Below are 14,964 nucleotides of genomic sequence, written 5' to 3'. Positions count from 1 at the left end.
CGTTTAACATCTAAGGATACATCTTTAATTAATGCCCATTGACGTGTGGTATTGAATATTGACAGCATGGTAGAATCAGGAAATCCTTCTGCATAGGGAAAAAGACAGTGGTCAACATTGCAGTTTCAAATGCATTCAACTCAAGCTAGAGATGTATATCCTTTTCTGAATACGGTGAACTGAAAGATAGTTTTGACTTAATTGTCAATGAACTTTCCTTAACCCTATCTATAAAGAGGAAATGACATTTTTTATTAACATAAATCTTGCAGAGAGAATGGATTAAAATACAGCATTAGACCCATGTCCCTACCTGATGGCATTATTTCGAAGCTAAGTCAAATAAGATCTGAAAAAGTGAAATCATTGACACATAATAGGAAACTGTAAATTATAGAAAAAAATGAAGCAGCTGTGGAAGGGGTGTTCTATAAATGCTAAGTGAATAGCAGATATTGCACAACCTTCTTTTTATGCTGATGCTACTAAGTTTAGAGATGTAACTGATGAGAGGTGATTCACCACTCAGTTTGGAAAGCTGTTGTCAGTGATGTAGCCTCATTGATGGCTTATTGTACCCATAAGAGTGACAACATAGGCAACGACTATCTCTGATGGAAATTAAGAACACTTTATTTTTTTCAAAACAGTAACCAAAGCAAAGACTTCCAAACAGGTAAACAAAAATGGTATTAAGACAAGCTATTTCTCACTATCAAGCTTCACAAATAAATCAAAGTCACCACAAATAAATTAAGCTTGTACAAAGGTAGGCCTCTCTACCAGGTTTCTAAGAAGCACCTGTTTCTTGGTGAATCTCAATGTAATCCTTAGCTTGCTCTGCTTTCTATTCATAGCAAGAAGAGCTAGATGAGTTCATTCCTCAAGACTAACTTAATTACAACAACAAACCTCTCCCCAAATTATTTCCCAAATGCATCCTATTTATATTCCCTAAGAACATATGTTAATAAGATGTAAAGGTTAGTTCTTAAAACATCAGTTGAAGGGCTTGTGAACGAATCAGGGAGAGTCCCTTCATAACCAACAGTGTGCCAAGAACAGTACCCACAGGAGAGTTGTGTTTTCTGTAAAATGAGGATATCAAAGCCTAGTTTATTGACTTGTTACAAAGTTAAAACAGAATAAAATAGGGTTCAACACAGTCCCTGTTCTGATCTTGATGAGTAAATAATAGTTATGGCATTTGTCATTATTTTCCTGATTGTAGTACAGCCATTCTTTGTACCACCAGTCAGTACCTATAAAACATTTTAAGTAGATTTTCTGAGATTGTTGACATAGTAGCTGGAAAATTTGTTCAAGTACAACAAAGAGAGATACTTGTAAATCTGTCTCCAGATATTACATAGGACTGAAAGAACATCCCTAGACAGGCATAGCAAATGTCCCAGAAATGAAGCCTGATGGGAAGAATGTATCTTCAGAATTATCCTCTCCATATACACAGGTGGAAAAGTAGGTTCATCTTTTGTAAAGGCAATTCTGCAATATCCTACACTCTATTCTGCCATTGTCTTCAAATGAAATATCAAAATATTTATTTTGAGAGCCTAAAGATGGTATTTTTTGACTTACTACAGTATCTTCATATGTCTGAGAGATGGAGGAAATTATCCAGATTTAAATTGTGACCTCTGGATTACAATATTTTATTGATGGACTTAACTCCCTCAGCATCCTAATCTTTATATGCATCAATTTCTTTAACTTTCCTTCATCAGAATTAAAGTTTCCATATTCTTATGTAGTATAATGTATGTTATGTGTAAAATGAATATTGTAAATAGAACCCATTGCATACCATTTCTCCAGTTTTGAACACTTTGCACTAGAATGGTAAATTTACTATAATTAATGAATCAACATCAATACCTTATTATTAACAAATTTGTAGTTTATTTAGACACCCTTATTTTTAGCTAGCATCATTTTTGTTTCTCAGGATCCCACCTAGGACACTACATTTAGCTTTCACGTTTCCTTAGATTTTTATTACCTTGACCTTCCCAGGTTTGGGAAGTACTGGACAAATAAATCATAGGATATCTTTATATTGAAATTTAACCTTTTTTTTCATGATTAGTTTTGGGTTATGTGTTTGGGGAAGGAAGACCACACAGGTAACGTGATCAGATAAGCTTGGGAGATGCTGAGCTACACATATATGTGTACGGAGAACCTTCTGAGAGCTTTGGATGTGCTGATGGATGTTTCATTCTCAGTGATGCACAAAACCTCCCAAACCAGTTTGCAGAACCATTTCATGACCCCACATTTGTGAACATCTCTAAGAGGATGGATCTGTAAAGATTCAGGATTGTTCTTTAACCCATGTTCAACTCTAAGCATTCTAGTCACTAGATATTCAAAGTAAATAAAAACAACAAGAGCACTTGCAAATCTCTGCTAAATTTATCTGTGCTCCCTACTCCCCAGGGTTCTTTGGAACAGATTTCTCAGTGATCAAAAATCTCATCTTGCACCTAATAAGCCAATGCCTAATAGGAGTGAATGAGTACTATTAAGTCATTATCCACTTACACATTATCAAACATACATGTTTGATAACGCAGAGTAAAGCAAATACTTTCTCTAACACTCATAGAAGGTTTAGTATCATGAGTTATGAGTCTTAGTAGTCACTCTCTTAGTTAATTCTAGGTATAATTTAATAGAAGCTATAGAAGAGAAAGCAAGTAAAAGAATTGAAGCACAACAAAAGAACATTCCCTTGAATTAAGGATCTACATAGCAAATTAATTTATACTGAAATTTAGAAATAAAATGTTTAATCATATATATATTGCTATTTCTGATAATTCTTAGATAATCAGGGAATAAATCTATTTCACAATTTCCCTGAATTATCAGAAAGTTTAAATACTTAACTAAAGTAATTACCTCATTCTACATCTTTGGCACTTATTTCATTCTAAATATTCGGTACTGTGTTATGTTCTTTATTATAATTTAATTATAAAACATATCAAATCTTTCCAGAAACCAGAATGTATGCCATAAATAAATAATGACTACTCATTATCTTTCAACATTTTACTTAGGGCGTTTTTAAAGAAAATTACGTATTATTTAGTACACTATAGCTCTTATGTTATTCACATATAGAAAGTGAAGAAAATACAAAATGGATATCAATATTTCCTACACAAATTGTTTTATAAAATTTTAATATTTCAGACCTTTCAGATAGCTTATATATTAACAAACTGTAGCAAAAAAAATATGATATATTGTAATAAACAACATTACTTAGTTTGAAATAATAATTTAATTACCAATTCAAGAAAATGTTGCTAATAAGACAATGATAGCTTTAAAATGACAAATAACTTACATTGGAAATTGTCAGGTAACTCAGATTTTCTGGATTCCTGTAAGGGTTATAAAACTGGGGGTGCATTTAAAGCATAAAGCACTTATAAGCAATTTTTTTAAGTACTTCCATTTGGACTTTCATCTGGACTTTCATCTATCACTAGATTACCTGGATATTATTGAACATTATATAAATAGTTTGATATGCCCTACTAGTTCCTGCATTTTCTGTACTTAAGAGCAAATAGCCAATAGATATATCTGTTTTAACTGTACCAAAGATTGTTGCTGAGTACATATGCCCTCAGGGCTTGTAGACAAGAAAATAAGGTACATCTGTCTCACATTCCCTCCGCTCTTTACAAAGGATAAGGAAAAAGCAGATGCTCAGGAAAAAAAGCTCTGCCATCTTTCGGAGTTACTAACAAGTTTATTTCTCTAAACAAATAAGGATCCAAATCTGAAATACATTGTATTAAGAAAGAAGCCATTTCCCAATTTTTCTACCTACGTAAAAATGAATCAGAATTTTCCATATTTTTCCTTCAAAGTCTGAAAAGTGTTATTCAAAAGTTAGATGTGTACAACCAAAATATGACGGTGATATACAAAATCACCAAAGCATTATTTAGTTGTCATAAATTGGATTTCAAATATTTGTTGAATGTTAAATGAATTAATCACCAACTCTCTACCTCAAGGTAAATATAGAGAGGAAGTTTCTACCAGCTGTGGATGTTTAATTAACATGAGCTCAATAGGCAGGAGGAGAATGATTTTGAACTAAATTTTCATAGATATAGAATTTGGCAGAAGAAATAGAACTCAAGTTCTGCTCCATTGAAAGTACATGAAAAATAACACCAAGTAAAATAAATGACTACACCTAAATAAGAGCTAGTAGAATAAAAGAAAACACATGATATATAAATATCTTTAAGATAAATTATCGCAACACATTCCAAAAAAGTTGCAAAGATATGAAACTGAAAAGCTCTTTAGTGGTCATCCCTTCCAATGTGTCTTGAAGTGTTTTCAACCAATGCCTTCCAACAGGGATAAAATAAACTAGAAATTTTTAGGTGTGGGACTTGCAAATCAGCATTTTAACAGGTGACTCTGATACACCAAAGTTTGAAAGGCTGGTGGTGCTTAGCTAAGCCTACTGCCTAGGAATTCTGAAAAGAACAGGAGGTGACAGCAATATACAAACAAAACACCACAGGTAGAGTGATTGAAATAAAGATGAAGACGACCAAGTTGATAGGTCACATGACATTCTCACAAGTGACCTTTCACTTCCTGTGACCAGGATATTTTTGGAAAATGGATGGAGTCCCTTTAGGAGACAAACTGTTATTCTACCTTGAAGGGACTAAGGTATTCTCTATTGTATCAACTCCTACTTGAAAGAGGCAGAAATATCTGAAGAGTCTTTAAAATGACCCACTTTCTGTAGTAGAAACAAAAACAAAAACAAACAAACAAACAAAAAACCTACTTCATGTTGTGAAAACATCTAGTCCTTAACCAGTTTATCAACATCTCAAAGTTGCCTTTTTTAAAAAAAAAAATAATTTTAGTTGTTGGTGGACCTTCATTTACTTGATTAATTTTTACATGGTGCTAAGAATTGAACCCAGTGCTTCACACATACTATGCAAGTGCTCCACCACTGAGCTACAACCCCAGCCCTCAAAGTTGCCTTTTAATGCTTATTTTAGATTACTCCTTGGCATTCATTGATGGCTGAGGACAGAAGTATACTTGCTTAATTTTCTTTCCTCTCAGATCATTATAGAGATGGATTTGGGGCAGTAGGCAGAGTGTGAACATGTGGTAAATACTTCTGAACTCACAGTACTCAAACTCTCAGAAAAGTAACTGAATGATTTAATATCTCGGTACTTCAGATGTGTGTGCTAAACTTTACAATATTAGAAAGATCAAGAAACACAGAAGTAGTCGCTGATTAGAGTTGTTATTAGTAGCATTAAATACTGTCAACAATGATGAAAGAAAACACTGAAGGCTTGGAAAGTCTAAAAAAAAATTTCATGGTATGCCAGATAGGCAGATCTCCATTTTTATAATGCACTTGGCACAGATAGTTCTAGAATGTTTTCTTTGATATGTTCTGCCCTATCATCATGTAATGTGGCAGATCAACAGAAACACTGGGCTTATAATTTTGTGTTGCCACATATCCAAAGAGGAATAAAAGTCTAAAACAACCAGTTACACAATATAGTCAAGTACATGAATATTGTCTCTCTTTTTCCATGTAGGTTCAATAATGTCTTATACTATTACTATCCATATCAGTGCCACAGAAACTTGATTTAGTCCCTAAAAGTATCAGAATTTCATGTAGAATCCATATGTTTGCTTATAAATGCTGAGGAGTTCTAAGATTAAATATTTGTTGATAAACTGCCTACAATCTTGTTTTCCTACACTTTATCTTCTATGCCATCCTGAGGGAAAGGTGAATGATAGCACTTGAAAAAAACTAAGCTGAACACCAGATATCTGTTTCATGCTTTTTTTCACTAGGTCGATTGTAAAATATCTAAGATATATAATAATATGACTCCTTCTGCATCACACACCAAGGCTAATTAACAAGTAATAAAGGCAGTTGGTGGGTCCATCCTATGTTACTTCAGATGGATGATGACATGGAATATGAAACAAGCAGGTGTTAGGTTATTGTTAAGACTGAATTAACAGAAGTAAAACATAATTTCAGGCAACTTGGAAGTGCTTAATTAATGCTACCAATTATTATTATATTATGGTTTTTATTGAAAATTTTCAGCAATAAGATCTAATACATGGTTTGCCCCATACTGAAAAGCTAAGACCAGAGACATAATCTGAGAATGACCTTAGAATTTGCCACAGAGATTGGCAATGAGAAGTCAAAGACACCAATATCTATTCCATTGCTATATCTTTTACCAAGTTTTGAGAACAGGGACTGGGTTAGGACCTAAAAAGAGAATCCAGGTAGCAGCACTGACTTCATTGGTAACAACCTACCGTATTAAACTGTATAAGAATTTTTTAGGTGACTGTGCTATTCAACCTATACTTCATAGCTGTATATTATTCTAAAGTTCTTTTTGACAAGATATAAAAAGACAAATAAAAATATTCATCTCAGAAATAAAGCATATTTAAATGCACTACAGCTTCACCTCCAACATGTTCAGATTAAAATGATACAAATATAGTAAGTATATGCAGACTTACAACATGCTCAGTCATAGCATTTTTTTTCTTTGTATTTCTTTGAAATTTTGCATGGTATCCAAGTTTAGAATCCTCTGGGAGAATGGGTGGCAAGATTATATGGAACTCACCACCACCCCTCCTAGGACAGATATTTTGGCCCCATACCCTCTTTTCCCATCCATGGCTCGTTAATGTGCCACAGCCCCAATGTTGGCCAGGCCTTCAGAGCTTGTAACCCCAGAGAATTATAGAGAAGACCATTCCTCAGCCAGTTCCATATTCCCTGCTAGCTTTCCCATGTGCCAAACTCCAAATAACTGCAGCCACAAATCACTTCTGCCAGTCACCTGGCCAACTCCAAAACAGAAAGACTTAGGAGCATTACCCATAGACTTTGTTCTTTTTTTTTTTTTGCCTTTCCCCTCTGTTTATTAGTGTTATTTTTAATCTTTTTCCCCCCTTTCCCTCCTTTTCATTTTTCTCTTGCTTGCTTTATCCTGTTTTTAAATTTTCCTTTGGTTATCTTGTATTAGACTCTACCTATTTTCTTACACTTTCTTTTTTTTTCTTCCTTCTTCTTTGTTTTTGTTTTCTGCTTTTTAGCTATTCTTGTTACTTTCTTTTGTTTACCTCCTAATTTTATTCTGTGTTTTATTTTCCTACCCTTTCTTTCCTGCTGTTGTTGCTCACTGCTGCTGTGATTTGGTTGTTCTTATATATTTCTTTTTTTGTTTTCCTTCTTTTTTTTTTTTTTCAGTACTGCAGATTGAGCCCGGGACTTCACTCCACTAAGATGCATCCCCAGCTCAGCTGAGAGAAACTGTACCAAACTCCAGCCACAAGTTTTTCCCACCTTAATGTTGGTGGATACTTCAACTGAAAGCCATAAGTGAGACGTAAGCCCCCGCCCCCAACCCAATGCCATATCCATGAGGAGGCACAGCTAGGGCAGTCTGATGTTTTACTCCTAGACAGTCACATCCATAACAGCAAAAAGCAATAACACAACAGTTGTAAATACTGTATCTACAAAGGTCCTCAGCGTTGGTTGGTCCCACACCTCACCTTGTTGGATATGAGTGCCACAGAAGGGAACTCTGATACTGGCTCCCACTTTACATGTGAAGAAACACTAGGAGTCTCTCAAGTGTCTAAATAGAAGATAAAAGCTTTCGGATTTTCCCCATGATGGGAACAGCTATTATTAGAATTACTTTCAAGTAATAGAACCAGTATCAACAGTGCCCATAGATAGGGACTTCCACTCTCACAGTGGGAGTTACCACAGAGGGTGCACTTCACATACTTTGCTGGCTATACCACAAAAACCTAAATTACCAGAGGGATTCTACTCTTGTGAGACATAAAGAGAAAGTGGATCCCCTCAAGGTCTAATACACTGTGTATTGTGTCAAAATCCATCAATCACAGCCAAACTACAGGGAGATAACACAATGAAGTCCAACTGGAATTAACACTACACAACATACAATACTACAAGGCACATTATCAAGAGAAGACTGCTTATTAAGAAAGTTTTTGCTTAAAACTGGAAAAGATATCCACCTCAACATATGTATAAACCTCAGTGTAGAAATACAAGAAACATGAAAAAACAAGGTAATAAGACTTATCCCCAAATTTGTAATTCTATAGTGGCCCATTCCAAAGATAGAAAAATGAATGAAATGGTAGATAAAGAACTCAAAAGAATGATTTTTTCAAAGCTTAATGACTTCTAAGAGAATACAGAAAAAAATATTGAATTAAGAAGGACAAGACAGGAAATGAATGAGAAATTCAATAAAGAAAGATTTTTAAAAAATTATCAAACCAAATTCTTGGAAATGAGAAGCTAATAAATCAAAAACAAACAACCAACCAAACCAAGCCTCACTGACACAAAAAGATCAAACAGATGAATATCAGAACCTGAAGACAAGTCTGATGAAATATCACATACAGCAATAAAAATAAATAAATAAATTATAAACAATAATTTGTACAAGATCTCTGGGACACACTTGAAAGTCTGAACTTATGCATAATTGATATAGATGAGGGAGAAGGACTATTAAATAAAATAACAGCAGAAAATTTCCCATATTTTGGGAAAGATGTGGACATTTAGGCATTTAGGTACAGGAAGCATTTAGAGCCCCAAAGAGACATAACCAGGAAAGAACTGTCCATGACAGGTTATAGTTTAATTGCCAAAAGTGCAGAATAAAGAAAGCATATACAAGAAAAACCATCAAGTTACACTTAAAGTTAAACAGATTAACATCAGATTTTTTAGCAGAAACTCTAAAGGCCAAAAGGGCATAGAATGATGAATTTCAAGGGGCTGGGGTTGTGGCTCAACGGTAGAGTGCTCCCTTGCATGTGCAAGACCCTGGGTTTCATCCTCAGCACCACATAAAAAATTTAAGTAAAATAAAGGTATTGTATCCAACTACAACTAAAAAATAATATATATTTTTTTTAAAAAATGATGTATTTCAAGTCCTGGAAAGGGAAAACAAAAACGTCCCTGCCAATCAATATTGCTATGCTAGAAAGTTTATCCTGCAGAACTGAAGGAAAACTAAAGATCTTGTAAGATAAGCATAAACCAAGGGAATTCATGAACACTAGTCCAGCACTGCAGAAGACACTTATGGGAGGAAGAAAGATAAAACATGCAAAGAATAAATTCCACTAGAATAGTAGATATGCAATTGAGAAATAAGAAAGAATAAAATATTATCAATACAGTAAACCATCAAACTTCTAAGATGAATAAGAGAGGAAGAAATAACAGAATATCCACAACAATCAGAAGAAAAATAACAAAATGACAAGAACATAGCTTTCAATGCTAACTCTGAAAGTAAATGGTCTTCATTCTCTAATTAAAAGATGCAAACTGGTCTAATTAAAAGACCAATAATATTTTGTTGGGAGTGGCCCCAGCTCTAAAGACTAACCTCCCCATCCCCCGAGAAGAGCCATCCAATGGTGAGCCCTGCTAACTCACATGATCCTTACCCACCAATCAGACTAGCCCTGCTGGCTCACATGATCCTTACCCACCAACCAGACTAGCCCTGCTGGCTCACATGATTCTTACCCACACATCAGAAAGCACCCCATGCCAACTGTCAAACCATTCTGTCATAACTGTCAAACCACCCCCCGCTCTATAAATATGCAGAGCTGTTCCTCAATAAATGGGCATTTTCTCCGACGATGAGCCTTGTTCATTCTTTCATATTCTAAGAGAAATATTCTTCTAGAAGAAACTCACCTCATCTGAAAATATATACATAAACTGAAAGTGAAAGAATAAAAATGATATTCCAGGCAAATAGAATCAGAAAACAAGAACGATTAGCTTTATCTATATTTGACAAAATACTTTAAAACAAGAGACAAAGAAGGTAACAGTTTATTGATCAAGAGAACAATTTATTCAGTAAAATATAATGATTATAAATATATGTACAGGGCTGGAGTTGTGGCTCAGTGGTAGCATGCTTGCTTAGCATGCGTGAAGCGATGGGTTCGATTCTCAGCACCACATACAAATAAATAAAATAAAAGTCTGTCAATGACAAAAATAAATAAATAAATAAATAGATGTACATAAATGTTGGCACACCCAATTTTATAAAAGAAACACTACTACACATAATAGGAGAGATGGGATCCAAAGCATAATAATGGGCAACTTCCATAACACACTCTCACAAGTATCAAGATGCCCCCCCCAAATCAACAAAGAAACATCAGAATAAATTATGCTCTAGATCAAATGGATCTGACATTATAGATTATTCCATCTAACAGCAGCAGACATTTTGATAAATGCAAAAAAATTCAACATCCCTTCATGATAAAAGCCCTTAATAAATTAGGTATAGTAGGATCATGCCTCATATAATAAAGGCTCTTATAATAAATAAATATATAAATAAATACACAAGAAATAAAATATCATACAATACAGGCTAACGATGACAAACCCATAGCCAATCTCATGCTATATGGGGGCGGGGGAAACTAAAAGCATTTTCTCTAAGAGCAGGGACAGGTCAAATGTGTCCGTTCTGACCATTCATATTCCATAAGTATTAGAAATTTTAGTAGAGCAATTAGGGAAGAGAAATAAAAAGTATGAAATAGGAAAGGAGGAAGTTAAATTATCTCTGTTTGCTTATATTTGCTTATACATAGAAAATCCAAAACACTGTATCAAAAGACTATTGTTAGAACTAATAAACAAATTCATCAAAGTAACATCATTCAAATTTAACAAACAAAAGTCAATAGCTTTTCTATATACCAATAATCAACTTGCTGAGAAAAGAATTCCATTCACAATAGCCACATAAAAGAAAAAAAAATAAGAAAAAAAAACAAAACAAATAAAACCATAGGAATAAACCTAACCCAGAAGCTGAGAGACTTTTATAATGAAATTGTTAAAACACTGAAAAAAGAAACTGAAGACACTAGAAGATGGAATGATTTCCCATGTTCATGGATTGGGAAAGTTAATATTACTAAAATGGCCATATTGCCAAAAGTAAGCTACAGATTCAGTGCAATTTCTATCAAAATACCCATATCATTTTTCACAGAACTGGAAAAAATAATCCTAAAATTCCAAAGGAGGTAACAAAACATAACAACAAAATAACAAGAACAACAAAATAAACACACACCAGAATAGCTAAAGCAATCTTAAGCAAAAAGAGCAATGCTGGAGGCATCACAACACCTGATTTCAAAATATGCTCCAAAGCCATAGTAACAAAAACAGCAATGGTATTGGCATAAAAACAGACACAAAGTCCAATGGAATAAAATAGAGGATCCAGAAATAAACCCACGCATATACAGCCACCTGATTCTTGACAAAGTTGCCAAAAACACACATTTTGGAGAAAAGACAAATGGTGCTGGAAAAACTGGATATCCACATGTAAAAGACTGAACTAGATTCCTATTTCTTCCCCTGTACAAAAGTCAATTTGAAATGGACCAAAGACTTTAACATAAGAGCAGAAACTTTAAAATTAGTAGATGAAAACATAGGGGGGACACTTCGAGATATAGGCTCAGGCAACAATTTCATGTTAGGAATCCAACAGCTCAGGAAACAAGCAAAAATTGACAAACAGGATTACATAAAATTAAAAAAAAAAAACTTCTGCATAGTACAGGAGACAATCATCAGAATGAAAATAAAACCTACAGAAAGGGAAAAAATCTTTGCCAGATATTTCGCTGACACAGGATTGATATCCAGAAGATATGAAAAACTCTAAAAAAGTCACCAACAAAACAATTTAATCAATAAATAGGTAAATGAGTTGAACAGACACTTTTCAAAAGAAGTACAAATGGTCAATACATATATGAAAAAATGCTGAGCATCTTTAGCCATCAGGGAAATGCAAATCAAAACTACATTGAGATTCTATTTCACCTGAGTCAGAATGGCTATGATCAAAAACACAAAAATAAAAACAAAAAAGTACCAAGTGCTGGCAAATACATGGAGAAAAACGAACCCTTGACCCTGTTGGTGGGAATATTAATTAGTATAGCTACTATGGAAAAGAGTAGGAAGGTGTCTCAGAAACTAAAAGTAGTATTACCATATGATTCAGTGATCTCACTCTTAAGGAAATGAAGTCCATAACCTGAACAAATCAAGTCATCATACAAAATAGATATTAGCAAACCAGTCTTTACTGTGACACAACAGCCAAGTAATAGAATCAGCCTAGGGGTCCATTAACAGAGGAATGGATAAAGAAAATATGGAGTATCATTTTGTCCATAAAGAATGACATACTGTAATATTTAGGGAAACAAATGGAATTGGAGGACATCATGTTGAATGAAATAAATCAGACACAAAATGACAAGTATTATATGTTTTTTCTCATATAGGGGAAACTGTTGTGGGGGAAATAAACTGAAAATGAAAAGGGATGCATAGAGACTGGGAAGGGGTCTGAGGTAGGGGACAGAAGACTCTCTTTGTTTTCCTTTAGGAGTTTTATAGTATCAGATTAATGTGTAGTCTTTAATAAAATTTGAGCTGATTTTTCCTGATGTATATAAGGGTATATAATTTTGTTCCTTTGTACGTGGATATCCAGTTCCTTCAACACCATTCAATGAAGAGACTATCCTTTAACCACTGCATGAAACCTTATCAAAGGTCAGCTGACCATTTATATTGGTTTATTTCTATGTTCTTTATTTTGTTTCATTGATCTATATATCTGGATTTATGTCAATAGCATATTATTTTAATTAAAGTCCTTATCTAAGACACTTTGGAATTGGGAAAAAATAATGAAATGAAACTTAACCCTTACATTAATACAGTCTACTTAATAAGCTTACTTTAACAAGCTACCTTATAATTAATATTTCTGTATTTGTTTCATCTAATTACCAACATTACAATCTATCTGCTTAGTAAGAGAAAAGAATGTGATCATGTTTCATACTATTATGACAAGTATTAATCTTATTATTTTGAGTTCTATTTGTGGACCACTCATACATACATCAAGTTCAGAAAACCTCCTTTTCAAAAATGAAAATTAAAACGTTCTGTTTCAGAGAATATTTTGCTGCTCTTCAATTTAGATAGAATTACTCTTGCTTGATTTTGTTAAGTGTGAGAACTATAAGGATCTTTTGGGTGCTAATTTTTCTTTTTTCAGATGTGACAGTGAGTTAGAGATGCACATGAGCCTGCTGGGGACTGCACTCACATGCAGTGACATGAAGGAAAATGCAAGGAAACAGAGATGGTTAAAATAATAGAAAGCCTGAATGACCAGAGATCTGGACCTTTCATTGAGATGCACTGATTTACAAATTAACGAGAATGTATGGTGTTTTCCTTTAAGTTTAAGATCCTTATCAACTCATTTATTATGCTTCTTAGTATAGAAGTCAGTAAACATTTATACGAGGTTTACACCAGAAATTTTGTTAGGTACTAGAATACAATGATGGTTAAGATAAGGACTCTGACCACAAACAGTTCACACTCTATTGAGGAAGACAAATGTATTTGAGAAATGTGTTACAAGATAACACAGTAAATGCAATAATAAGAAGGTAAAATAGGTGGTATATGAATATAAACCTGGGAATCATACCTATGTAACAAGAAAAATGCATAGATGCAAAATACTAACATGCATTTTTTAAAATATACTAAAAAATGTACTCAACTACTGCATCTATGGGCAGTCCAAAATCTAGTTTTAAAAAAGTTTATATATATAGTTGTTGTTGTTAGAGAAAGGTAAAATGTTAGCCATATAAAACTAAAGTATAAGTTATATAAAAGCAAATCCTTTTCTTCCTTCCTTTTTCTTTTTGGATTTGGGGCAGGCTGTGTGCTAAGTTCTGCTGTGCTCACTGCTGACTCTAACTGTGACTCACAGGGATTCTGAGCAGACTTGAAAGCAGCCTTGTTCACTGCATCAGCTGTGGGCCAGAAAGGAAGCAGACAGAATCCTTATCATTTGGAATTCCCTCACAACTCAGGTCTGATCCAATTGGGTCAGCCTTCACATACAGTTTGACTTATGTCTTTGAAAAGACGTTTCTTTGTATGCCACATGAATTCTAAAAATAAGGTCAATTTTTATGGCTTGTAACTTGTGTTCTGAACAAACTTCTGTAGAGATCCGATGTGACATAAATTCATTAAATCCACCAGACCTGACACATATATAGTTTATGCTTATGAGATGTTAAAAAACTGAGCTGGCAAAAATATTCAAGTAAATAAATATCCATCATAATTGATTTCGCTAAAAAGACAAACATCCCAATCTTATATGTAAAAGCCTCAATGTAATAGAGACATAGATGTGACAATACTTTATAGTGGGCCTGTAGGCAAAAACAGCTCAATATAAAACAGACCCATCTTCTGCAAATCAGGCAAATAGCACTTGACCAAGAGCATATAAAAAAAGATTTGGAATATGCGTTAGACAGCTTTGTACCATTTGTGACCAAAATACCTGACAAGAACAATTTAGAGGAGGGTAATTTTATCTTGGCTCATGGTTTCAGAGATTTAGTCCATGGAGGGCCAACTCCAGTGCTCTAGACTCAAGTGAGCATCAAGGCAGAAATGGAGTTGGCTGACTATGAACTGAACCTTAGAAATTGGTGAGAGCTCAAATAAACCTTTCCTCCTCTAAGTTGTTCTTGGTGGATATTTTGGTCACAGTGATGAAAAGCTAACACAATGATATTACTATATTTTTCAGTTCCACTTGCTTTTAAAACAAAGTCTCCTTTAAAATTCTTAGCTTCCAAAAACAA

The 14,964-nt window shown here is 34.0% G+C and overlaps 1 protein-coding gene across 35 annotated transcripts in view; it reads right to left on the bottom strand.

Annotated features, from left to right (window-relative positions):
- Nucleotides 1-14,964, bottom strand: part of Map2 (microtubule associated protein 2) — a 288,875-nt gene that overhangs the window by 72,453 nt on the left and 201,458 nt on the right. Inside the window, exon 1 of one of the 35 annotated variants that reach the window (XM_048808439.1) lies at nt 3,321-3,333. The exons of the other annotated variants lie outside the window; for them this stretch is intronic. The gene's annotated coding sequence lies outside the window, so the exon portion shown is untranslated. Of the gene's footprint in view, nt 1-3,320; nt 3,334-14,964 lie in introns of those variants that run through there. 35 annotated transcript variants of the gene reach the window in all.

The sequence above is a fragment of the Marmota marmota genome, unplaced genomic scaffold, assembly GCF_001458135.2.
Source record: "Marmota marmota marmota unplaced genomic scaffold, marMar, whole genome shotgun sequence".
Classification (NCBI taxonomy): Eukaryota; Metazoa; Chordata; class Mammalia; order Rodentia; family Sciuridae; genus Marmota; species Marmota marmota.
This window is presented reverse-complemented; position numbering and strand designations above follow the sequence as displayed.